At 48.2% G+C, this 24,687-nt stretch overlaps 1 protein-coding gene across 1 annotated transcript in view; it reads left to right on the top strand.

Moving 5' to 3' along the window:
- LOC132396894 (lysine-specific demethylase 6B-like) overlaps positions 1–24,687 on the top strand; it is a 245,230-nt gene that overhangs the window by 19,809 nt on the left and 200,734 nt on the right. The window contains exon 2 of the mRNA XM_059974949.1: positions 7,469–7,581. The gene's annotated coding sequence lies outside the window, so the exon portion shown is untranslated. The remainder of the gene's footprint in view (positions 1–7,468; positions 7,582–24,687) is intronic.

Below are 24,687 nucleotides of genomic sequence, written 5' to 3'. Positions count from 1 at the left end.
CGGAATGTGAGGGTCCGAGGCCGGTGTCGGTGGACGATGGTTTGAAGATGGGGTGGGGAATGAGAGGGTCCGAGGCCGGTGTCAGTGGACGATGGTTTGAAGATGGGGTGGGGAATGAGAGGGTCCGAGGCCAGTGTCGGTGGACGATGGTTTGAAGATGGGGTGGGGAATGTGAGGGTCCGGAATGTGAGGGTCCGAGGCCGGTGTCAGTGAACGATGGTTTGAAGATGGGGTGGGGAATGTGAGGGTCCGAGGCCGGTGTTGGTGGATGATGGTTTGAAGATGGGGTGGGGAATGAGAGGGTCCGAGGCCGGTGTCGGTGGACGATGGTTTGAAGATGGGGTGGGGAACGTGAGGGTCCGAGGCCGGTGTCGGTGGACGATGGTTTGAAGATGGGGTGGGGAATGAGAGGGTCCGGAATGTGAGGGTCCGAGGCCGGTGTCGGTGGACGATGGTTTGAAGATGGGGTGGGGAATGAGAGGGTCCGGAATGTGAGGGTCCGAGGCCGGTGTCGGTGGACGATGGTTTGAAGATGGGGTGGGGAATGAGAGGGTCCGAGGCCGGTGTCAGTGGATGATGGTTTGAAGATGGGGTGGGGAATGAGAGGGTCCGAGGCCGGTGTCGGTGGACGATGGTTTGAAGATGGGGTGGGGAATGAGAGGGACTGAGGCCGGTGTCGGTGGATGATGGTTTGAAGATGGGGTGGGGAATGAGAGGGTCCGAGGCCGGTGTCGGTGGACGATGGTTTGAAGATGGGGTGGGGAATGTGAGGGTCCGGAATGTGAGGGTCCGAGGCCGGTGTCGGTGGACGATGGTTTGAAGATGGGGTGGGGAATGAGAGGGTTAAAGGGATGGCTGGAGGCCGGTTAGGAAAGTGGAACACACTGCCCAAGAGAATGCTGATGGCACAGAGCCTCACCGTGTCAGAAAATACCCGCACTAGGACTTGAATCTCCAAGTTACAGAAGACAAACTACAAACCCCGTTTCCAGAAAAGTTGGGATATTTTCCAAAATGCAAAGAAACAAAAATCTGTGACATGTTAATTCATGTGAACCCTTACAAGGAAAAGATTTTCAATAGTTTTACTGACCAACTTAATTGTATTTTGTAAATATACACAAATTTAGAAATTAATGGCTGCAACACACTCAACAAAAGTTGGGACAGAAGCATGTTTACCATTGTGTTACATCACCTTTCCTTTTAATAACACTTTTTAATAGTTTTGGAACTGAGGATACTAATTGTAGTAGATTTGCAATTGGAAATTTTGTACATTCTTGCTTGATATAAGACTTCAGCTGCTCAACAGTCCGTGGTCTCCGTTGTCTGATTCTCCTCTTCATGATGCGCCATACATTTTCAGTAGGAGATAGATCTGGACTGGCAACAGGCCAATCAAGCACACGCAGTCTGTGTCTACAAAGCCACGCTGTTGTAGCCCATGCAGAATGTGGTCTGGCATTGTCCTGCTGAAATAAGCATGGACGTCCCGGGAAGAGACGTCGCCTTGATGGCAACATATGTCTCTCTGAAATCCTAATATACGCCTCAGAGTCAATGGTACCTTCACATACATGCAACTCACCCATGCCGTGGGCACTGGTGCACCCCCATACCATCACAGATGCTGGCTTTTGCACCTTTCGCTGATAACAATCAAGATGGTCGTTTTCATCTTTGGCACGGAGAACTCGACGCCCGTTTTTTCCAAAAACTAGCTGAAATGTGGACTCATCTGACCACAGCACATGGTTCCACAGTCTTTCAGTCCATCTGAGATGAGCTCGGGCCCAGAGAACTCGCCAGCATTTCTGCATAGAGTTGATGTACGGCTTCCTCCTTGTGTAATACAGTTTCAAGTTGCATTTCTGGATGCAGCGACAGACTGTGTTAAGTGACAATGGCTTTCCGAAGTACTCCCGAGCTCAGGTGGCTATAATTGTCACAGTAGCATGACGGTTTCTTAGGCAGTGCCGCCTGAGGGCTCAAAGATCACGCGCATTCACAGTGGTTTCTGACCTTGCCCTTTATGCACGGAGATGTCTCTGAATTCTCTGAATCTTTTCACAATGTTATGTACTGTAAATGTTGAAAGACCTAAATTCTCTGCAATCTTGCATTGGGAAATGTTCCTTTTGAACTAACAATTCTGTCACGAATTTTGGCACAAAGGGGTGAGCCACGACCCATCCTTGCTTGCAAAGACTGAGCCTTCGATGGACGCTACTTTTATACCCAGTCATGATACCTCACCTGCTATCAATTAGCCTTCTTAATGTGGAGTCTTCCAAACTGGTGTTACTTGAATATTCTGTGCACTTTTCAATCTTAACTCTGTCCCAACGTTTGTTGAGTGTGTTACAGCCATCAAATTCTAAATTTGTGTATATTTACAAAATACAATTAAGTTGGTCAGTAAAACCATTGAAAATATCCCAACTTTTCTGGAAATGGGGTTTGTAAATTCATCTGTTTGGTTGTGGAACCAACCTGCTTGACCCTCAGGACAGCAAGACCGTGGCAACCTTGCACTGAGATGGACTTTGCTCTTGATCTAATTCTGTTCTTTCTGGTTAAAAAATGGTCTTTACTTAGCTGGTCTGTGTGGCTGCTGAAAGAAAGTTTTTCACTGTCTTCCAGTTTAATAGCCAGGTTTTTCCACGTGGTTTTGTGTAGTTCGCAGGAAGTTCAAAATTCACTTTGAACAGGAGGTGTAGGTAATTGGAATTGGTTCACTATTGTCACACGTACTGAGATACAGTGAAAAGCTTGTCTTGCATACAGGTGGAACAAGGTAACAGAATCACAACACAGAGTAAAGGGTAACAGCCAGAGAGAGCACAGCGCAGGCAAACAGGCGGGTGCAGCAACATGGTGAAATAGATTACAAGGCCATGAATCAATTCTGTTGTATTAAAGTACAAAGTAAATTTTGTTATCAAAGTACAAATATGTCAGCATGTACAACCCTGAAAATCTTGTGAGTGTACTCAATGTCTATCGAATAATAACTGGAACAGGACCACTCAGCCAGTGCAGAAGGCAACAAACTCTGCAAATACAGAAAGAAGGAAATAATAAAAAAAATAAGCAATAGATATCAAAAACGTGAGATAAAAGTCTTTGAAAATGAGCCCATACAAACATTTCCGTGATGGGGTAGTGAAGTTGTCCCCTTTGGTTCAAGAGCCTGATGTTTCAAGGTTAGTAACTGTTCCCGAACTTGGTGGTGTGAGTCCTGAGGCTCCTGTACCTTCTTCCTGATGGCAGCAGTGAGAAGAGAGCGTGACCTGGGTGGTGGGGGTCCCTGATGATGGACGCTGCTTTCCTGCGACAGTATTTCATGCAGAAGTGCTCAATGGTGCAGAGGGCTTTATCGTGATAGACTGGGCCATATCCACTGCTTTTTGTATTGTAGGGAACTGCTCAATAGTCTTATTGGGGTGTTGGGTACTTGATGGTTAGCAGCTACAGGATGGGGCAAGGGGCTTGGTTCTCTGCTCTGTGAATTTATAACTCTTACATCAAAGTAGTCAGTCTCCCCAGCCACTGCTGTGCAGTACCGGCCCTGCCCACAGGAGGGCAGTGGCAGTGCACCTTGCGAGCTATTTCCATTGCAGAGGGTGATTGAACACTGAATCCCTTTTATAACGTCCTTGTTCCTGCCAAATAAGGGCACGGGTCCCCACCCCTGCTGAGCTATTGGCGAACAAGTCAGCTGGGCTGATTACCCTCTCATGATCCCCCTTCCTGAAACCTTGCCTTGCTATCTAGAGTACATGAAACATAGTTTCCTTCACAGCCACTGTATCTGTGAGTGTCCCTTGATCTTGAGTTGACGAGGCGCCCACAAGAAGTTCTGCTTCACAGTGCCGGAAATCTGTGTTCAAAGCTGACTCTGTGTGTGTGTGTGTGTGTGTGTCTGGTTTCCACAGGATCAGTAGGTTAAACTGTCCCTCGTCTGCGGGTGAGGGGTAGAATTTGAGTTGGGGCGGGGGGGGGGGTATGTTTGGCAACTGGGTTATGGGAACTCAGTTCAGGAATAGGATGTCTTGGAGGGCCAGTATACACTTGATGGGCCAAAAGGCTTGCTTTGCCACGATATGAAACACGACACTCCCCAGCTGAATCTCCATTTTTAGCCTCTAGCATTGTGTGTTTAACTCAATGGTTTTTGTTAACAAACTTTGTGACTCACAATGCAGCACAGAAACTCCAGATAACCTGCTGTTCCTGTTTGTGTGTGGACTCCTTCAGAGAAAAGGATGTCAGCGCGTCACAGTGACACCATATCTCTGCACGGATACAGCTGGGTATTTCCAGCATTTTCTGATCTCTTTGACATGAGTACCACAGGCTTTGCCCTTCGGCCCGTCACTTGCCTGCTCATGTTTCTGCCCCTCGATGCTAACTGTGTTTGCCTGCATTAGGACCTTACCCATCCTTGCCTATTGAAGAGTCTGTTCAAGCGCCCCTTATGATTTGTGCCAGAGTGAAGAAATTCAATGAAACAGCGGGGGGAGGGGGGGTCTATGATTTTCTTTTTAGCCACGTGGTACACCATCTACGTGAGAGGTGCAGCCCCACGCAATGTCCTTCCCACCCTTGATCCTCATTTAACTGGCACCAAGGCAGTATGACGAGCTGGTTTACCCGGTGACGGTACCCTCGATATGACACCAGCACTTTGGTGCATTTCGGTAGAACACCCTTTAAATCAACAGCAGACTGATTAGCTACGGAATGAGGTCACGGGACGCCCTATAACAGAATGTTATAGCCAAATGCCCTGTCCTCTAATTAGTGACGTGCTTTTTTGGAGGGGAGTGGGCAGCTTAAATGGTTTGGCATTAGATGGGCTGTTTCTGTGCTGTACTGTTCTATGACTTTGACCCTGAACGTAGTGTGTATATCCCATTTTCCCCATTGGCTCTGGCGACTTGTTCCAGATACCAGCCGCCCTCTGTGGAGGACACACAGTGTAAAATAAAACTACCACTGTCATCCCCCTAAACTTTCTTCCACTGTCCTTGAAAGGATTTTCTCTGATCCTGGCCATTGTGGCCCTGGGAAAATGCTGCTGGCTGTCCACTCTGTCTCTCATAATCTGCCATATGTACCTCCAGAAAGCCTGCTCTCACCCTCCTTTGCTCTGAAGAGAAAAGCCCCAGTTCACTCAACCGTTCCTCATGGACGTCTTCTCTAATCCGGGCAGCGTCCTGGTAGATCTCCTCTGGACCCTCTCTAAAGCTTCCTCATCCTTCCTGTAATGAGGTGACAGTACTCCAGGTGTGGTGTGACCAGAGTTTTATAGAGCTGCAACATTACCCACAATTCTTGAGCTCAGTCCTCTGACTAACGAAAGCCAACACACCATTCACCTTTCTAACCAGCCTGTAAACTTACACAGCAACTTTGAGGGATCTCTGGACTTGGAATCCAAGATGCTGCTGCTCCTGTTCCTCGACGCTGCAGGGAAGGGCTGTTCCATGGAAGTTCAGCCAGAGAGCAGCTCCCCTCTCCATCTGTAGCCCTGGCCATCAGGTTGACAAACCCTCGGAGACTTGAGGAACAGCCCCCATCACACACCATGGCACTCACAAAATGAACACAGCAGTTTCTGCTAACCTGCCTTTCCTGTTTGTGTGTGCGCCAGTTCAGATAAAAGATTGTCAACTTGTAATGTAAGCACTTATCTTAATCTCTGCTGGGTTCAGAATCAGATTTGGTATCACTGGCATATGACATGAAACTTGTTATGTGGCAGCAGTACGTTGCAACGCAGAATTAAAGCGGTAAATTAAAAAATAAATATATAAATTATATACACACGTGTCAGGAGGCAGCCATTGATCCCGGGGAATCATGGGTTTGTGTCTGTGGTGAACTGTGTCCTCTCCGGGACACAAGCCTGGGCAGGAAGATTTGAAGACCTGGCTGTTCCCATGCAGTGCGTTCCCCTTCTCCACGTCACTGATGTAGTCCAAGGGAAGGGCAAGTGCCGGTACAGCTTGGCACCAGTGTCGTCTCAAAGGTTGCCAGAGTGAAGTTGTAAACAACATCAGGCTGCCTTAGGGACCCTGGCTCCGGATTTCTTCCTCGGGGTTTACTCCCGAAGCCTTTCCCATGCGTGGGTATGGCTGCAAGGCAGTGGAGGTTTAAAATCAGAGTTTTCCTAGGCTGGCTGCTGTCCAAGGCTGACGAGCCCCACCTGCCCGAACACATATCCACATATAATTTAATTCTTATTAAATTAAATAGGCAGTACAAAAATAGAAATTAAAAAATGTAGTGAGGTAGTGTTCATGGGTTCAATGTCCATCCAGAAATCGGATGGCAGAGGGGAAGAAGCTGTTCCTGAATCACTGAATGTGTGGTTTCAGGCTCCTGTACCTCCTCCCTGATGGTCGCATGTCCTGGGGTCCTTAATGATGGATGCTGCCTTCTTGAAGCATTGAGGCCTTTTGAGGTATTTTCCCCAACATTTTCTGATTGTTTTGATATCATCGCGAAATTGAACATTGCAGAAACAGGCCGTTCGGCCCATCACTTCCATGCTGGGTGGCACAGTTCCATAGCAGCTTGTGCAGCACCTCAGTGTGCCGGCTGTAAAATCGGGTTCAATTCTAGCCACTGTCTGTGCGTTTTCTCCGTGACTGTTTGTTTGCTTTTCACCGGACTCTCCGGTTTCCTCCACGTCCCAAAGAGGAACGGTGAGGGTGAGTAGGTTGAGGGAGGGTTAAGTATGTTGATGCTGGCAGCATGGTGACGCTTACAGGTTGCCCCCAGCAATGCGTTTCTTTGTGTGTTTCGGTGTATGTGGAACAAGTAAACCCAACCTTAAACTCTTAACTCATCTGTGCTAATGTAATGTGTTCTGGGCCAGTTAGTGCTGTCGGATCCTGATGGAGATTTGTCTCCCAATTCAGCAGAAGGCCCCCCCCCCCCCCCAGCGAGTTTATACGTGAACAGGACAGTGTCGGGGTCTGGGTCAGAGGTCGCGGATTCAAGTCCAACACCTGGGACTTGAGCACGAGAGTCTGGCAGCCCTGCCAGGGCTGTGAGATCAGATGCGCCCCCGTGTGTGTGGGGTATTGGACCTGCTTACTGAAACCGGGGGTGGGGGGGGCTCATTCATCTCCCGGCACGGAGGGTCAATGTTTGCAACACCTCAGCTGTAAATGGGAACCACCTCTCCTACATCCTTCAGTAGCTTGTAGGATCAATTCAACTATTATTTCTCTCCATGGATGCTGTCTGACCTGCTGAGTTCCTCCAGCACTGTAGGTGTTGCTCTGGATTTCCAGCATCTGCAGAACCTCTTCAGTTAAAGGTTCATCTCTGTCCCTCCCTGTGTCCGTCTCCGAGCCCAGAGTTGTCAAGGAGACTGGCGTTGTACAACAGTGCAAGCATCGTTTTGGTTTTTGTGCTGGGGTTAATAGTCCCTGTGTTAATTCCGCAGGTCCACTCTCGGATATCAGCCGATGTGTCCGGCAGAGTCCGCCGGCTCTGCCCGGTTCTCCTGGTCTGTCCGAAGCAGCAGGAACTGGAAGCTGCCACCCCCTGATCCTTGAGGTAAGTGACTGTGTCCCTTGAGGGTTTGGTGATGGTACGATGGGCAAGTCGCTGGCCTAGCAACCAGGCGGTCCAGGTTGGAATCCTGTCTGGGCGGCTGAGGAACGTGAAATGCTTAGTGACTTGGATTCTGGTTTTTAGCTGGTGCTAGTAGCAGTGAGTCTGTTCTATCACTCTCTGGTCAATGCACCAATGTCCTCGGGGCAGGGGACCTGCCGTTGGGACCCATATGGGACAACAGACCTTTACTTTATTGTCGCCAAACAATTGATACTAGAGCGTATAATCATTACAGCGTCATTTGATTTTGCGCTTCGTGCTCCCTGAGGCACAAATTGAAGTAAATATAATAAAAATTTAAATTATAAATCATAAATAGAAAAATAGAAAAGGGAAAGTAAGGTTGTGCAAGTCAGGTCTAGATATTTGGAAGGTACGGCCCAGATCCGGGTCGGATAAATACCTGCTATTCCAGTTGGTACATGATGGCTGGAAGGGCCTACTCCCATGCTGTATCTCATTTAACAACATTTTTAATGATCCCAACCCCCATCCAATTTAATGTGTTCCCTCACACACACTCGACTGTGATCTTGATCCAGATCTCCCTCTCCGTTCTTCACGCCATGGCCTTCTTTTCAGCTGACACATGGACTGTGCCTGGATCATCTACCGTTACGAACCCCGTAACTGTGTCACTTACCAGCAAAGACAGAGAGGTCCGTTGAAGTCTGATGGTACTATTTTTAACAGTATTTATTGATAAAAATACACAAAAATAAGGTCAATGCAAATATACAGATAATATACGTCATCAATACTAAATCTAAACGCGCGGGTATAATAATAATCAATAAGAAATAGCTCTTTCGTTGTCTAGGGGATAATGTATTGTCTGATGGAAATATAAAAGTCACTGTTAGTTCGTTCAAGCTGCAGCGTTTTGGTTTGAGAGAAAGATGGGTTAAAACTTGCCCCAGTCCTTTTATGATGTCAATCCTTCGAGAGTCGTTGGGAGTTGGGTTCCCCGTTGTTAGCTAAAAGCCGTTTTTCCATGGTAAAGGGCACTGGTTTCCGGAGTACATGGAACCGAACGCACGTGGCCTCCTCACTGGCTTCCGCTATTACAGGATCGCTGGCGTTTCTTCTGGTGCGTCCGAGGGCCTGTTCCCACAGACCCTCTTTTAGCCTGACTCACAGGGTCTCAGATGTCAATCAGGTTGGGGTGATGCAATCCCTCCCTCAACCAGCCCACTTTGCCTGAGGGCTTCCACATAGCACAGTATTGTAATACACAAGTCCGTCTCCAAGAGACAATGGCCGTTTCCCGTAGCTTTTATATTGCCGGGGTAACAAGACATTCAGCACGTCTCTCTCTCATTTCCTGGGTCTCCTGACCCAAATCAATAGTGATCTTGTGATTCTCACAAAGGAGGGGGCTGCAGGCATAACACCCCCTTTCTTCAACGTGTTTTTACCAGCGGTGAAAACGAAGTAATACAGAGTCTTACAGGATTGTAGAATCTAACACAATACAAAAGCTTTTCCTTTTCACTACAGAGTAATACAGTTATACATTCAATTCAGCATCTAAACAGTTAACGATTACAGTGTCACTTCCTTTAATATCTTAACATCTTGTACCTTACTAAAGTCTTGTAGCATTAGACTTCAATTGAATAACCACCTATTTTTATTTCTTTCCTTCAGCAAACAAAAACTAAGGAATTGTGATCTTAGCTTACGTGTATCCACAAGAGTTCATGCAAATACTAATCTTTCTGTTGCTTTCAAACTGAACAGGCAGGCTTCCATGGGGTTGTCTTTATTATTCACATGCTTTGTCGAAATCCCGTAAAACCGGCTTTTGCTATTAAAAATGGCATCCCCATTAACCGTCACCTCTTTTCCGGTTGGTTCCCACGTGGGGAGCTTGGGTACCCTGGCGAAATAGGCTTTCGCCTGCTTCTTTCATAGGAGTTATTTTATCAACACCGTGTCCCATACTTAGACCATCTTCTGAATTTCCACCCAACTCTTTAATTTTACACAGGTGGCTAGCCCTCTCGTCAGGACCCTTCAGGCTATGTGTTTTCAGTTCGACCTTTTGCTCAAGCAGCATTTCAAATTCTGCCTTTTCACACCACACTCTGGAATAACAATAGCACAGGCCCCCCCGTCATCTTCCGACTTAATCTGTAAGCGATCCGCAGGTTTTTAATTTTCTTCATTCGATTTGGGAACTACATATTTCCCGTTTCCTTCAATAATAATATTTATCTCCCTATTTTTGAGCTCCACATTAACTTTTAACACACCTTCGAGCACAAACACCTGGGAACTCTCACTTCCCACTATTACCAGGGTTAACCCTTTCTTCACTGAACCACATCTATCTGACCCACAAGGACAGCCTTCCTTTTCAACTGAATCAAATACCTCAGATTTGTACTGAGCTCCATTACTAGGTTCAGTACCAAGTGCATCCACATCTTGGACACTCTCAAACGGGACATTTGCCTCTTCCAGGCTTTCAACACCCATACCCGGTCCAAATTCTAAATTCCCCTGATTCTCCCAGCTACTCTCTGGGCAACTCTCTTCCGGAGTAAACTCAACCCCGTGGGCTAAAACAACCTCATCTGCCAACCCAGCAGACTTCTTCGAGGTAAGGGCACCCTTTTCATCTAGGACTGCCCTCATTTCATTATCGGGAACACCTTTAGAATTTTCAACTTCTTCAAACAGTTCTGCCAAACCAGACAGATCATCCATGTCCAACCCTGGACCTTTCAACAGCTCTATCTGTTTCTCATCTTTATCTTCTGCCTCTAGAACTTTTCTCCTCGCTAAGGGCAGGTCTACCTCCTCTCCCTTATTCTCTTTCACTTTCCTGTTCTCCGTTTCCCCCCCCCCCCTTGGTACGGGGTCGGTAAAAACGTCTTGGCCAAATCAATACTGGCCGGATTTAAACTGCTCTCTGTCTCAGCTGCCTTTCTCGACATGCTGCGAGTGATCGCGCATGCGGGATAGATCTTGGAATCTAGGGGCAGGACCGCAACGTTCACCGGCCAGCTGGTCATCGTCATTGCTGCCCAAACCTTACCACTGGCTAAATCATTACCAAGAAGGACGTCCGCGTCAGTTCTCGGGAATTCTGATCGCACCCCTATTTCAACTGGCCCAGACACCAGCTCACAATCCATAACGATCCTATGTAAGGGCACCATTTCTGTCCCTTTTCCTATTCCTTTCGCAGCTACCATTCCCGTCTTGCAACCAAAATCCAGTACCTTACTGCTAATCAATGATAGTTCAGCCCCCGTGTCTCTCCAGATCCGTACTGGAACTGGGGTGTCTCCCTCCCTCACAGACACGGTTCCATGTGACAGACAAATCTCAGACCCTTCCCGTACTCTGTCTACCCGAGGCTCTCTTGTTGATTTACAGATTACCACGGCACATCCGATAGGGACTGCTGCTTTCCCTTTTCCTGTCTCTTTCCTCGGAGCAAAGCACCTGGATGCAATATGCCCCCCTTTCCACAATTAAAACAGGTCAAGCCCGGAAACCTCTGGCCGTCTGGCCTTTCCCCCCTTTCTTTAAAGTTCTGAACTTTCGTCTATACGCCTCAGGTACTAGCTCGTAACTCTGGAGAATGGCCGCCTTTACTTTGTCATAACTCTCCTCCTCTTCCTCCTCCATGGCCAACACCATATATGTCCGCTGTGTCTTCCCTTTTAACACACTTTGTAACAGCGCCACCCACTGATTTCTGGGCCACATCTGATTCACTGCCACCTTTTCAAAAAGGAAGAAATGACTATCAACATCCGTCTCCTCGAACGGAGGTACTAACCTCAACTCCCGACTAACATTGAACCGCTCCTCTCGGTCTGACCCAGAACTCGTGGCTCCTGCCGTAACTTCTCCATCCCCAAGTCATGTTTCCTCTATTTCTCTGCCTCCCTCTCCTTCTCGGCCCTTTCCTTCTCCTTCTCAGCTCTTTCTTTCTCTTTCTCAGCTGCTTCCAGCTGTTTTAACCGAATTTCATGCTCTCTTTGTTTCTCAGCTCTTTCCTGCTCCCGTTTCACCTCTAACTCCTTTAGCTGGAGCGCATGCTCCCTCTCTCTCTTGGTTCTTTCATTCTCCCTCTCAGCTGCTTCCAGCTGCTTTACTTTAATTGCATGTTCCAACCTTAGTTTCTCCAACTCTAACAGAGCCGTCCCACTAGCTGGTACCTTTTCAGGGATATTTTCCAATATCTCAGCTGTAAACACATTCTTCCCAATATAATACTGAGTTATGGCCCTTCGCACCTCCCGCTTTTTCATTGACAACCTCATCCCTGCGAGGTTTAACCCCTTCGCCAGATTTATCAAGTCCGATTTGGTGGCCGCCTCCAGCGTCTCCAGAGTCGGGTTTTCTATAAATTCACCCACATCCATCTTTGCTGGTTTCCCGTCTGGCTACCCACGTAACCAGATCCAAGTTTGGACTTACAAGCCCGATTCACTGGCCTCCCAATTTGGTGTCAAATCCCGAGACGAGAACCCCTGATTTTGTTACGAACCCCGTAACTGTGTCACTTACCAGCAAAGATAGAGAGGTCCGTTGAAGTCTGATGGTACTATTTTTAACAGTATTTATTGATAAAAATACACAAAAATAAGGTCAATGCAAACAGACAGATAATATACATCGTCAATACTAAATCTAAACGCGCGGGTATAATAATAATCAATAAGAAATAGCTCTATCGTTGTCTAGGGGATAATGTATTGTCCGATGGAAATATAAAAGTCACTGTTAGTTCGTTCAAGCTGCAGCGTTTTGGTTTGAGAGAAAGACGAGTTAAAACTTGCCCCAGTCCTTTTATGATGTCAATCCTTCGAGAGTCGTTGGGAGTTGGGTTCCCCGTTGTTAGCTAAAAGCCGTTTTTCCATGGTAAAGGGCACTGGTTTCCGGAGTACATGGAACCGAACGCACGTGGCCTCCTCACTGGCTTCCGCTATTACAGGATCGCTGGCGTTTCTTCTGGTGCGTCCGAGGGCCTGTTCCCACAGACCCTCTTTTAGCCTGACTCACAGGGTCTCAGATGTCAATCAGGTTGGGGTGATGCAATCCCTCCCTCAACCAGCCCACTTTGCCTGAGGGCTTCTACATAGCACAGTATTGTAATACACAAGTTCGTCTCCAAGAGACAATGGCCGTTTCCCGTAGCTTTTATATTGCCGGGGTAACAAGACATTCAGCACGTCTCTCTCTCATTTCCTGGGTCTCCTGACCCAAATCAATAGTGATCTTGCAATTCTCACAAAGGAGGGGGCTGCAGGCGTAACATCTACTGTCTACACTCCCTTCATCAGGGTCCTTACCCCCTCTGCCCTGTGCCCACCTTCAGTCCTGGGTCACTGTGGATGTCTCCAGCAGGAGGTGTATGGCAACAGAATGGATCAATGCGGAAGTTATACTGCCGTGCAACAGGATTTACTAACTTCAGCAGCTGCTGGGAGGAACTCAGTGGGTCAGGGGCATCTGGTGTGGGGAAAACGATTGACAATTCAGATCGAGATCCGTCATCTAGACTCTAGGACTGAAAATTAAACTCCTAGAGATGCTGGAAATCTGAGAGAAATCAGAAAGATGACATAAGCATTCTACAGGTCAGGCAGCATCTGTAGGGAGGGAGAGAGGGAGCCAATAATATCTCGGGTACAACCCCTTTGTCGGAAGTGGTCAGTTAGCTTTGTGGGTTCTCCGGGATCCTGGATCTGAAACGTCGATCCTGGATTCGGGAGAACGATCTCAAGCTGAAAAGACGACGGTCTCTTTCCCTCCGTGGATTCTGCCTGATGCTGAGTTGCTGCAGCAGCTTTTGGGTTGCTGACATTTGTACCGAGATACAGCGGAAAACTTGTTCATACGGATCAGATCATTACACAGTGCACTGGCGTAGGATACAACAGCAAAGCCGTTTGGCTAAGTACGTGGATGGGGGAGTGTAGAGGGCTGGGGTACCAACACCGGCAGACGAGACCACAGCGCAGCCGACATGGCTGACTTGGGCCAAATGGCCTGTTTCAATACCACATGACGCTAAAGTGTGAAAGTTACCGAAACAGTGCAGTGCAGGTAAATAAGGAAGATTATAATGAGGTGGTTTGTGAGTTCAGGAGCCAATTTTATCATACCCAATGTCCATCCAAGAGTCTGATAACGGTGGGGTCGAAGCTGCCCTTCAGTCTCATGGCACGTGCTATAAATTTTGTATCTTTTGCCGAGGGGAGAGGCGAGAACATCTGGGTGGATGAGGCTGTGAGAAGTGCAGACGGGGTCCTTGGAGGGAAGGCTGGCCCCCCTGACGACATGAGCTATGTCAATAAGTGGTCGTGGGCAGAGCAGGTGCCGTTCCAAGCCAAGAAGCGTGTTTTGTGTTTCTGCAAAGGATTTAATCTTGCACACCAATTAGCAGAGTAGGCTGGCTGATCTTTCTAAGTGGGTCATCTTCTGGACCATGTACCTTGAGTCTTCTACAAGAAGGAGTCACAATTGAATGGACCACTAGCGAGTTAGATGAATGGACCACTAGTGAGTTGGATGAATGGATCACTAGCCAGTTAGATGAATGGACCACTAGTGAGTTAGATGAATGGACCAGTAGCGAGTTGGATGAATGGACCAGTAGCGAGTTGGATGAATGGACCAGTAGCGAGTTAGATGAATGGACCAGTAGCGTGTTGGATGAATGGACCACTAGCGAGTTAGATGAATGGACCAGTAGCGAGTTAGATGAATGGACCACTAGTGAGTTGGATGAATGGACCAGTAGCGTGTTGGATGAATGGACCACTAGTGAGTTGGATGAATGGACCACTAATGAGTTGGATGAATGGACCACTAGTGAGTTAGATGAATGGACCAGTAGCGAGTTAGATGAATGGACCACTAGTGAGTTAGATGAATGGACCACTAGTGAGTTAGATGAATGGACCAGTAGTGAGTTAGATGAATGGACCACTAGTGAGTTAGATGAATGGACCAGTAGCGAGTTAGATGAATGGACCACTAGCGAGTTAGATGAATGGACCACTAGTGAGTTAGATGAATGGACCAGTAACGAGTTAGATGAATGGACCACAAGCGAGTTGGATGAATGGACCACTAGTGAGTTGGATGAATGGACCACTAGTGAGTTGGATGAATGGACCACTAGTGAGTTGGATGAATGGACCACAAGCGAGTTGGATGAATGGACCACTAGTGAGTTGGATGAATGGACCACTAGTGAGTTGGATGAATGGACCACTAGTGAGTTAGATGAATGGACCAGTAGCGAGTTAGATGAATGGACCAGTAGCGAGTTAGATGAATGGACCAGTAGCGAGTTGGATGAATGGACCAGTAGCGAGTTGGATGAATGGACCACTAGTGAGTTAGATGAATGGACCAGTAGTGAGTTGGATGAATGGACCAGTAGTGAGTTGGATGAATGGACCAGTAACGAGTTAGATGAATGGACCAGTAGCAAGTTAGATGAATGGACCAGTAGCGAGTTAGATGAATGGACCAGTAGCGAGTTGGATGAATGGACCAGTAGTGAGTTGGATGAATGGACCACTAGTGAGTTAGATGAATGGACCAGTAGCGAGTTAGATGAATGGACCAGTAGCGAGTTAGATGAATGGACCACTAGCGAGTTAGATGAATGGACCAGTAGTAAGTTAGATGAATGGACCACTAGTGAGTTGGATGAATGGACCAGTAGCGAGTTAGATGAATGGACCAGTAGCGAGTTGGATGAATGGACCAGTAGCGAGTTGGATGAATGGACCAGTAGCGAGTTGGATGAATGGACCACTAGTGAGTTAGATGAATGGACCAGTAGTGAGTTAGATGAATGGATCACTAGCCAGTTAGATGAATGGACCAGTAGCGAGTTAGATGAATGGACCAGTAGCGAGTTGGATGAATGGACCAGTAGCGAGTTGGATGAATGGACCAGTAGCAAGTTGGATGAATGGACCACTAGTGAGTTAGATGAATGGACCAGTAGTGAGTTGGATGAATGGACCACTAGTGAGTTGGATGAATGGACCACTAGCGAGTTAGATGAATGGACCACTAGCAAGTTAGATGAATGGACCACAAGCGAGTTAGATGAATTGACCAGTAGCCTGTTAGATGAATGGACCGCTAGCGAGTTAGATGAATGGACCCCAAGCGCAGTTCATTATTCATTTGATAGCGACAGAAATGTTGGGGCAATGTAAACCTTTGGTTAGGTCTGGAGTATCGTGTGCAGTTCTGGTCACCTCATTACAGGAAGGATATGGAGGTTTTGGAGAGGCTGCACAAGGGATCTACCAGGATGCTGCCTGGCTTAGAGGGTGTGAACTGTAAGGACAGACTTGGGTCGTTTTCCCTGTAGTGTCGGAGGTTGCGGGGATGCCGGATGGAAATTCATAAAGTTCCGAGAGCCACAGGTAAAGTGGACGACTGGCATCGTTTTCCCAGCAGAGAAATGTCTAATAGTAGAGGTGGTGCATTTAAGGTGAGATGGGGCAAGTTTTTTTTTGCACAGAATGTGGCTGCCCGGTGTGGTGGAGGAAGCGGATACCACAGAGGCATTTAGGGACGAGCGCACAAACTGCTGGAGGATCTCAGCAGGACAAGCGGCGTCGACAGAGGCAAATGGGCGGCCAGCGTTTCGGGTCAAAACCCCTGTGCCTGGACTTGCTTTTGCTGTCGCTGGTGTGCAGGTTTTGTTGAATTGGCACCGAGGGCCGGTTCCTGTGCTGAACTGTGGTCACATACATGATCGAGGAGGGTGGTCGAAGGGAGAAGATGCAATGCGGCTGCTTTCTTTGATCGTGTGATGTGACAGAGACGCTTCTCTGAAGAGGCAGCAGGTCCGTGGGCGGCTGCGACAGGAAGTTGGTGGCGTGCAGAGAAAATGCAAGGGGTGAAGACGTAGCCAGTAGCCCAAAGTAAAGTCAGATGCCCAGCCAGAGGACAGGAAGGGCAGAATGTCAGCTTGTTCGATGCACGCAAGTGTCAACGGAAAAGGCACACAAACCAAATCTCTTCTGATTTAATAATGGTGCTTAGTATATCTAGGCACCTAAGGGTTAGCATTAACATAATGGGCGGAATACTCCTTGTATTGATAATTGGTTTATTATCAGTATTGTGCATGGTAGGTCGTGATTGACCAACCTTGGAGTTTTTTGAAGAAGTTACCAGGAAAGTGGATGAAGGCAAGACGGTGAATGTTATCTGTGTGGACTTTAGCAAGACCTTTGACGAGGTCCCGCATGGAGGGTTGGCCAAGAACGTTCAGTGGCTCGGCATTCAGGATGAGGTTGTAAATTGGATTAGACATTGGCTTTGTGGGAGAAGCCAGAGGACAGTGGTAGATAGTTTCAATGTTTAAGAGAATGTCCAATTTTCCCTCTCAGCCCCAGTCTCCTTCCTTCTCCCTGCACTCTTTCATGCCCTGACCGATCAGAACGTATCAACTTCTGCCTTAAAAATACATAGACTTGGTCTCCACAGCTGCCTGTGGCAGTGAATTCCACAGATTCACCAAGATCGAGGAAGTTGGTGGTGTTTTTCCTCCAAGTGCCGCGGTGCCCGCCCACATTCCAGAGACGTACGGGTTGGCAGGTCAATTGGTCACATAGGTGTAATTGGGCAACACGGGCTCGTCGGGCCAATAAACAGATTGTTACTTACAGAGAAAGGGCATTGCCCGCAGACCATAAGGTGCACTGGCCAGGAGGAGGAATCTGAGGATAAGAGTCCCATCTTGAGGGATCACTCGATGTCTTATAACAGCGGGATAGAGGCTGTCCTAGGACCTGGTGGTACGTTCTGCCCGGTGGAAGGGGGTAGAAGGGAGAAGGGAGTTAGAAGCTGTCCTGGAACCTGGTGGTACGTTCTGCCCGGTGGAAGGGGGTAGAAGGGAGAATGTTCGGGGTGGGTGGCTTCTTTCCTGAGGTAGTGAGAACGTGGTTTCATGGTGACTATCACTGATCCTGACTTCCTATTGCGAATTCTCCAGTTATCTTGGTGAGGTGTGAACGGTGTCTCAGCCACCCTCATTCCTGTGAGATTCCACAGGCACAGGTAATGTCGGGTGGGGAGCGGGGACCAGAGCTGAGGGCTTAGGTCAGAACAGGGAAGTGCTTTGGTGGTTTGTTTAGAGGTGTAAGGGGATACCTCTTTCTCCCAGTCTCGTGCTGTACCAAGCTGTTACTGTTTGAAGTAAAGTACTCTCTGCCACCCATTCCGGGAGGTGCCTCACTCAGGATGGAGGAGCAACAGCTTATATTCTGTCTGGGTGGCCAATCTAATGGCATGAGCATCAATTCTCCTTCTGGGGAAGAAAATGCCCTCCACGCTGGCCCTCTCACCTGCCTGCTTTTCACACTTTTCTTTGTCTTTAAGTGTTCCCTCCACTTCTTTCTCCTTGGGCAGGGCTGTTTGCCGAAATTGTGCCTCGTGGTAAGATTGCAGAGATGAGGCAGAGAGGTCGAGGCATGCAAAAGAACGTCTAGTGGGAGGAATATTTCTTCATCCAGGCTGGGCTACATCTGGACAGAGACCAGATCGTGAACCATGGGAGCAGCTGAGCAATCATCAGAGCGATTCCTTTGGCAGGAGTGTGTGGGTGATGTACAGCGGAGTGGGAGGAGGGAGGGAGGAGTAACGGGGGGGCTGCGGCAGGTGTAAGAGGAACTGGGAAGATCAGGAGGAGTGAGAAAAGGTTCAGAGAGGCAACTGGTTGCCTGAAGTTGAAGAACTCAGAATGAGGTTTACTATCACTGGCAGATGCCATGAAATTTGCTGTCTTGCAGTAGCAGTACAGAGTAATACATAGTAATAAAAAAGCTATAATGTACAATAAGAAATATGTATTAAAATAAATAAATAGTGCAAAAAAAAGGGGAAAATAGTGAGGTGGTGTCCATGGGTTCTAAGTCCATTCAGAAATTGGATGGCAGAGGGGAAGAAGTTGTGTCTGAATCACTGGGTGTGTGCCTTCAGGCTCCTGTGCCTCCTCCCTGATGGTAACAATGAGAAGAGGGCATGTCCTGGGTGATGTGGGTCCTTAATGATGGAAATCACCTTCCTGAGGCATTGCCTTTTGGAAATGTCCTGGATGCTGGGGAGCCTAGAGCCCATGATGGAGATGACTAAGTTTACAAGTCTCTGCAGCTTACCGTGATCCTGTGTAGTGGCCCCTCCGCACTAGACGATGATGCAGCCAGTTAGAAGGCTCGCCACAGTATGTCTGGAGAAAGTTTGTGTGTCTTTGGTGGCATATCAAGTCTCCTCAAATTCCTAATGAAATATAGCCAGTGTCGTGCCTTCTTTGTAATTGCATCAATGTGATTGTGCGTTGGACGCTGGCCTCCCCAGGGAGAGGGTAGCAGGTACTGTTCCTGTGGTTAAGGATGGAGGTGATCAGCTGTGATCCCATGGAATGCCAAACCAGCTTCAAAGGATTGAATTGACCACTGCGTGCCAGTGATAACGACGCCTTACAGCACCAACCGTCAAGGGTTCAACACCCGCCGCTGTCTGTACGGAGTTTGTAAGTTCTCCCCGTGACCCCGTGGGTTTCCTCCCCACGTTCTACAGATGTACTGATCAGTTGGGGTCTGTTGGTGCAGGAAGCACAGTGATGCTTGTGGGCTGCCCCCAGTACATATTCCGACTCTGTTAGTCGTTAACGTTTCGCTGTCTGTTTCAAAGTACGGGTGACAAGTAATACGCTAAGACTTCATCCCCTGGTGTACAGGAATGAGGGGAGATTTGCTGGAGGTATACAAGATTATGAGAGGTATAGACAGGGTAAAAGCAAGCAGGCTTTTTCCACTGAGGTCGGGTGAGACTAACACTAGAGGTCATGGGTTAAGGGTGAAAGGTGAAATGTTTAAGGTGAATGGGAGGGAACGCCTTCACTTAGAGGGTTGTGAGAGTGTGGAACAAGCACAGAAACAGGCCTTTTGCCCCATCGAGTCCATTCAGCCAGATCTTTTGCCTCATCCAGGGGTTCCCAACCTTTCTTTTTTAGGCCATGGACCAATACCATTAAGCAAGGGGACCATGGACCCCAGGCTGGGAACCCTTGGCCTCGGCCCAACTACCTGCAGTGTCTCTACCAGTAGCAGCACTGTGCTGCCTCAGTTAAGGGCCCAAACCAGGTTGTTCTACTCATAAAAGATAAGGATTAGCTTTATCCTAGTTCCAAAGAGCTCCCAATCACTCCTGACCACTCTTGCATCCACTCACGCGCAGTTCACCAGGGCTGGTTAGCCCACCGACCCTGCACGTCATTGGGATATGGGAGGAGCACCTGGGGAAAGCCTACACAGTCACGAGGAGAATGTGCAAACTTCACACTCGCAGGCACAGACGCACACAGATGGCACGCATGGACCCTCACACATTGTCTCTTGTTCCATGCCCAATGACGGTGAGAGATAGGTACAGAGGAACGCTGCAGCATCGAGGCACATAGGTACAGACAACAAGCTGATTCTGGGAATGAAGGAGTTAACATATGAGGAGTTTGGCAGCTTTGGGCCTGGACTCACTGGAACTTAAAATGTGGGGGGATCTCGTTGAAACCTACCGAATGTTGAAAGGACTAGACAGGGTGGATGTGGAGAGAATGTTTCCTTTGTTGGCGGTGTCCAGAACTAGAGGGCACAGCCTCAAAATTGAGGGGTGACTCTTCAGAACAGAGGTATGGAAAAATATTTTCAGCCAGGGTAGTAAATCTGTGGAATGCGCTGCCACGGACGGTGGAGGCCAAGACTGTAGGTATATTTAAAGCGAAAATTAATAGTTTCCTGACTGGTCAGGGCATCAAAGTTTATGGAGAGAAGGCAGGTAAATAGGGTTGAGTGGAATCCAGGATCAGCCATGATAGAATGGCGGGACAGACTCGATGGGCTGAATGGCCTCGTTCTGCTCCTATGTCTAATGGTCTAATGGCAAAGAAGAAACATTGTGCGATACACGACATTTGTCTCATGCTCTCGATACTTATTGCTTATTTATTCATTGTTATTATTTCTTTTTGTATTTGCACAGTTTGTTGTCTTTTGCACTCTGGCTGATCACCCAAGTTGGTGTGGTCTTTCAGTGATTCTATTACGGTTATTATTTTGTTAAGAATTTATTGAGTACGGCCGCAGGAAAATGAATCTCAGGGTTGGCATTTGGTGACATATCTGTACTTGGTTAATACATTCACTTTGAACTTGGAAAAGTGAGTGCACTTGGAGAAAAGTCGGTGGAAGTGCAGGAGCTGGTCTGTAGTGTTCTGATGCTGAGGTGAGTTTAAGGTTGCACAGGATGGTTCACGAATCTGCTAGTTGTCAGAAGTTATCCATTTGTGTGCCTGCCGTCTGGTGACAGCAGTGAGAAGAGAGGCCACCCGGGTGGTGGGGATACTACCCTCCTGAGGCAGCCTGTGCTGTAGATGCTGCCAGCGGTGCCCGCTCCTCTTTCCAGCTTTGTGCTTTCCTGGGCCTTGGAATTGCTGTGCCAGGCCGCGATGCAGCCAGGGAGGAGACCTTCTGCAGAAGTTCCACAGAGAGCCTTCGACATGTCAAATCGTGTCCCGCTTCCAAGAAAGCCTAAGCACTTCTTTGTGGTCAAGGGCTGTGCCTGCCACACGCCAGCCGTGATGTCGACGCCAGGAATTTGAAACTCTCTCCAACTCTGACCCACCAACGAGAGCTGGTCCCAGTGTGACCTCTGGAGAAGTCTCTTGTCTGTGTAACAGAATCCTCTTCTGATTGATAGCTTGTCAATCACAGTCCCTGCTGACTGACCGTTCCATATGTTGTAACCAGAGATCAGGGTCATCCACTGTCTTGGATGACATGATATCTGTTGTTTTTGCTGGAGTAGTATTGTGCAGATATATAAACTGCAAAATCAAATCATGCAAAAGAAACGTGTTGGTTATTTTTCTTAATTGTGGGACTGTGGAGGATCTGGTCCCTGTATATTGGAGAAAGGGTGGTCTAACTGATCACGTTTGCAATGTTGGAGTAGGCGATTTTGGTATCAGACCGAGATTCGCCACAGTCCCACCCAGCTTTCAGTTCCTGTTCGACTGTGGGAGTGCTGTGACCTTGAACTTTCCCTCTGCAACCCCTCTGCCGCCTCCGGGCCAGCTTGCAGCGTATGCACAGGCTGAATCACCTAAGACCTCTGTGTCGCTTCTCCCCGCCGCATCGAGAGCTTGCCTTTATGTAGTGTCTGTTCACCTCTCGACTGGGTCAAGAGCGCCAAGATGCAGTGGCGCATAGTGCAGAATTAGCACATATCACGTCTGCACTGACCTGCAAACCCTTGTCAGCACCAATTACATTTCCCCTCTCACACCCCTCCTCTCCTCCTCCCACCTGCACTCAGCACACGCAAGTTCAAAGGTCAAATTTAATGTCAGAGAAATGTATACAATAATGGTCACCAACCTTTTTAAGCCCAAGATCCCCTACCTCGGCCTTAGTGAAAGGCGAGATCGACCCCAAATCAATTAGTTATACACATGCACACCGGGACAGAAAAGACTGGAAGTAATACCCCACAACCCGGAAGTAGAAATAATGTATGAACACCAGGGGTTACCACCCGTTTTTTTGCATCGCGGACTGGTTTAATATTGACAATATTCTTGTGGACCAGCCAACGGGGGTTGGGGGGGGGGGGTGTTGTTAAACACGACCGGAATACAACGATACTCGAAGCAAGTTCCTTATTCCAGTGTATTCTGCAATTTACTTTTCGTGGCTCTCAGCTGCTGTCCCGCTTGCTCACATTTTTTCTGCTGGAAAGAAACTCAGTGGGTTTGTCTTTAAGTGCGGGGTGCTTGGACTCAGGGTACCAATGCAGTTTTGAGGGCTTCATTGCCTCATTAGAAGGCCTCCGCCCACCCGCCGCCAGATGCCTTGGGCAGGTGCAGCTGCCCCCGTGCCGGGGCCGCGACGGCCGCAGTCCAGAAAGAGCAAACAACCAAGCGAGGAGTGCGACAGGACGCGTGCCCACCCCCCTTGTAGGATCTGTCGGCCGACAAAAGTTTGGCTTGAGGGGTGACTTTCAGTAGATCGCAGTGAGGTAGCTGCTCTGCTACTTACGAAACCCTGAGCCCGAATTAGGCCGTCTGCCAATATTTTAGCACCGGGTTCCCCGCGAACATTCGGTGTGCTAAACAGGTTTAGAGGCGGCGCCCGTCTGTCTGCATCCAGAATCCTTTATTATCGCCAAGTATGAGGACACATACAGGGAATTTAATGTCAGTTTCCCTGAGCTCTCTCTGTACAGAATTAAAAGCAAACAAAAACAATAGTACAAATAATCATTAACTATATACAATGAGGTCCACCTCATTGAATGTACAGGTGGACTTGATTTATAATAGACTAAAATTCAAGTGTTCATAAGACTGACGGCATATGGAAAGAAACTGTTCTTGTACCTATTTGTCCTGGCAGACAGTGATCTAAAGGCCTACCAGAAGGAAGGAGTTGGAACAGGTGATGTCCGGGGTGTGATGGGTCTACAATAATGCTGCTTGCTCGCTTCCTGACTCTAGATGCATATAAGTCTTGGATCGAGGGCAGCTTCACACCAATAATCCTTTCCGCTGCCCTGACGGTTCTTTGGAGTCTATTCTTGTCTTGTTTGGTAGCTGATCCAAAGCAGACAGTGAAGCACAAACAGAGAACAGACTGGATTATTCCTGAATAGAATTGAATCAACAGCTCCTGAGGCACGTTGTACTTCCTGAGTTGACATAGGAAATACAACCTCTGCTGAGCCTTTTTGATAAGAGTGTCCGTGTTGCGTGTCTACTTCAGGTCCTGGGAGATTGTGACACCCAGAAATCTGAAGGTCTCCACAGCAGACACAATACTGTTGAGTATAGTGAGTGAGGGAGTATTGGGGGGGCTCCTCCTGAAGTCCACTGTCATCTCCACAGTCTTGAGCGTATTTAGCTCCAGATTGTTCTGACCACACCAGAGGGCCAGCCGTTCCACCTCCCGTCTGTATCACCGTCTCGGATAAGGCCAACGACAGTTGTGTCGTCTGCAAACTTCAGGAGTTTAACAGATGGATCCTGCGAGGTGCAGTCCAGGCCAGTACCAACGGCACTTCACGCCGGCCGGTTACCCGAGGCCAACCAGTGATCCCTGGCACGCGGGTATCACTGCGTTTAGGCGACTGAAGACCTGGCGTGCGTTCAAGTTCAACAATGGCTGTGACAGTGAATGAGGAAAGGTGCAGCTGACTCATATTGTACACTGTGTAGTGCGGGAGAGCTACACGCATGTGCACTGGGCAGAAAGAACGGAACTAAAACCCCGCAACCTGGAAACAATCTCTCAACAATATTTGTGTATTTATTTTTCATCTTTTTTTTCGGAATCTACTGAGAAAGTCTCAAAGATCGACCAGTCGATCGCGATCGACGGGTTGGCGACCACTAGCTTACAATATAAATCCTGAAATGCTTTCTTTTCGCAAACATCCATGAAAACAGAGACGTTCCCCAAAGAATGAACGACAGTTAAACATGAGAACCCCAATGTCCCCCCCCAGCTCCCCCCCATGTGTAAGCGGCAGCAAGTAACGATCCCCCCTCCCCCCACCAGCAAAAAAAAGCGCATCGGTACCATCACCGAGCCCAAGCGTGTGTTAAGCAATAGCAAAGACACAGACCAAAGTTACCCCAGAGGCTTCGCATCTCATCCGACATTCAACAACCCACAGGTTCTCTCTCTCCGAAGTACCCCCCATTTTTACAGCGGGCAGAAGACGTAACAACAACTTGCTGGTTTGCGGTGTTAAAAGTCCATTTCATTGCCTTTTTCGAGCTCTGTGTCCGAAGATCGCAAAGACCTCGGGTCTTCCGGCTCGCGGCGAAAGATTTTCCGGCCTCTCCGATGACACACGAGTCTCCGGCCGTGACACCGACCCTCGATCTGCCCATCTCCAGAGCCCTGGGATCTTAGGCTTCTAAACTCAATCGAGATTCTCAGGCCAGACCCTTGGCGTGTGGAATAACGGACAATC

The sequence above is a fragment of the Hypanus sabinus genome, chromosome 7 (genome assembly GCF_030144855.1).
Source record: "Hypanus sabinus isolate sHypSab1 chromosome 7, sHypSab1.hap1, whole genome shotgun sequence".
In the NCBI taxonomy this organism is placed as follows: Eukaryota; Metazoa; Chordata; class Chondrichthyes; order Myliobatiformes; family Dasyatidae; genus Hypanus; species Hypanus sabinus.
Note: the sequence above shows the minus strand (reverse complement) of the source record. Positions and strands in the feature narration are given on the sequence as shown.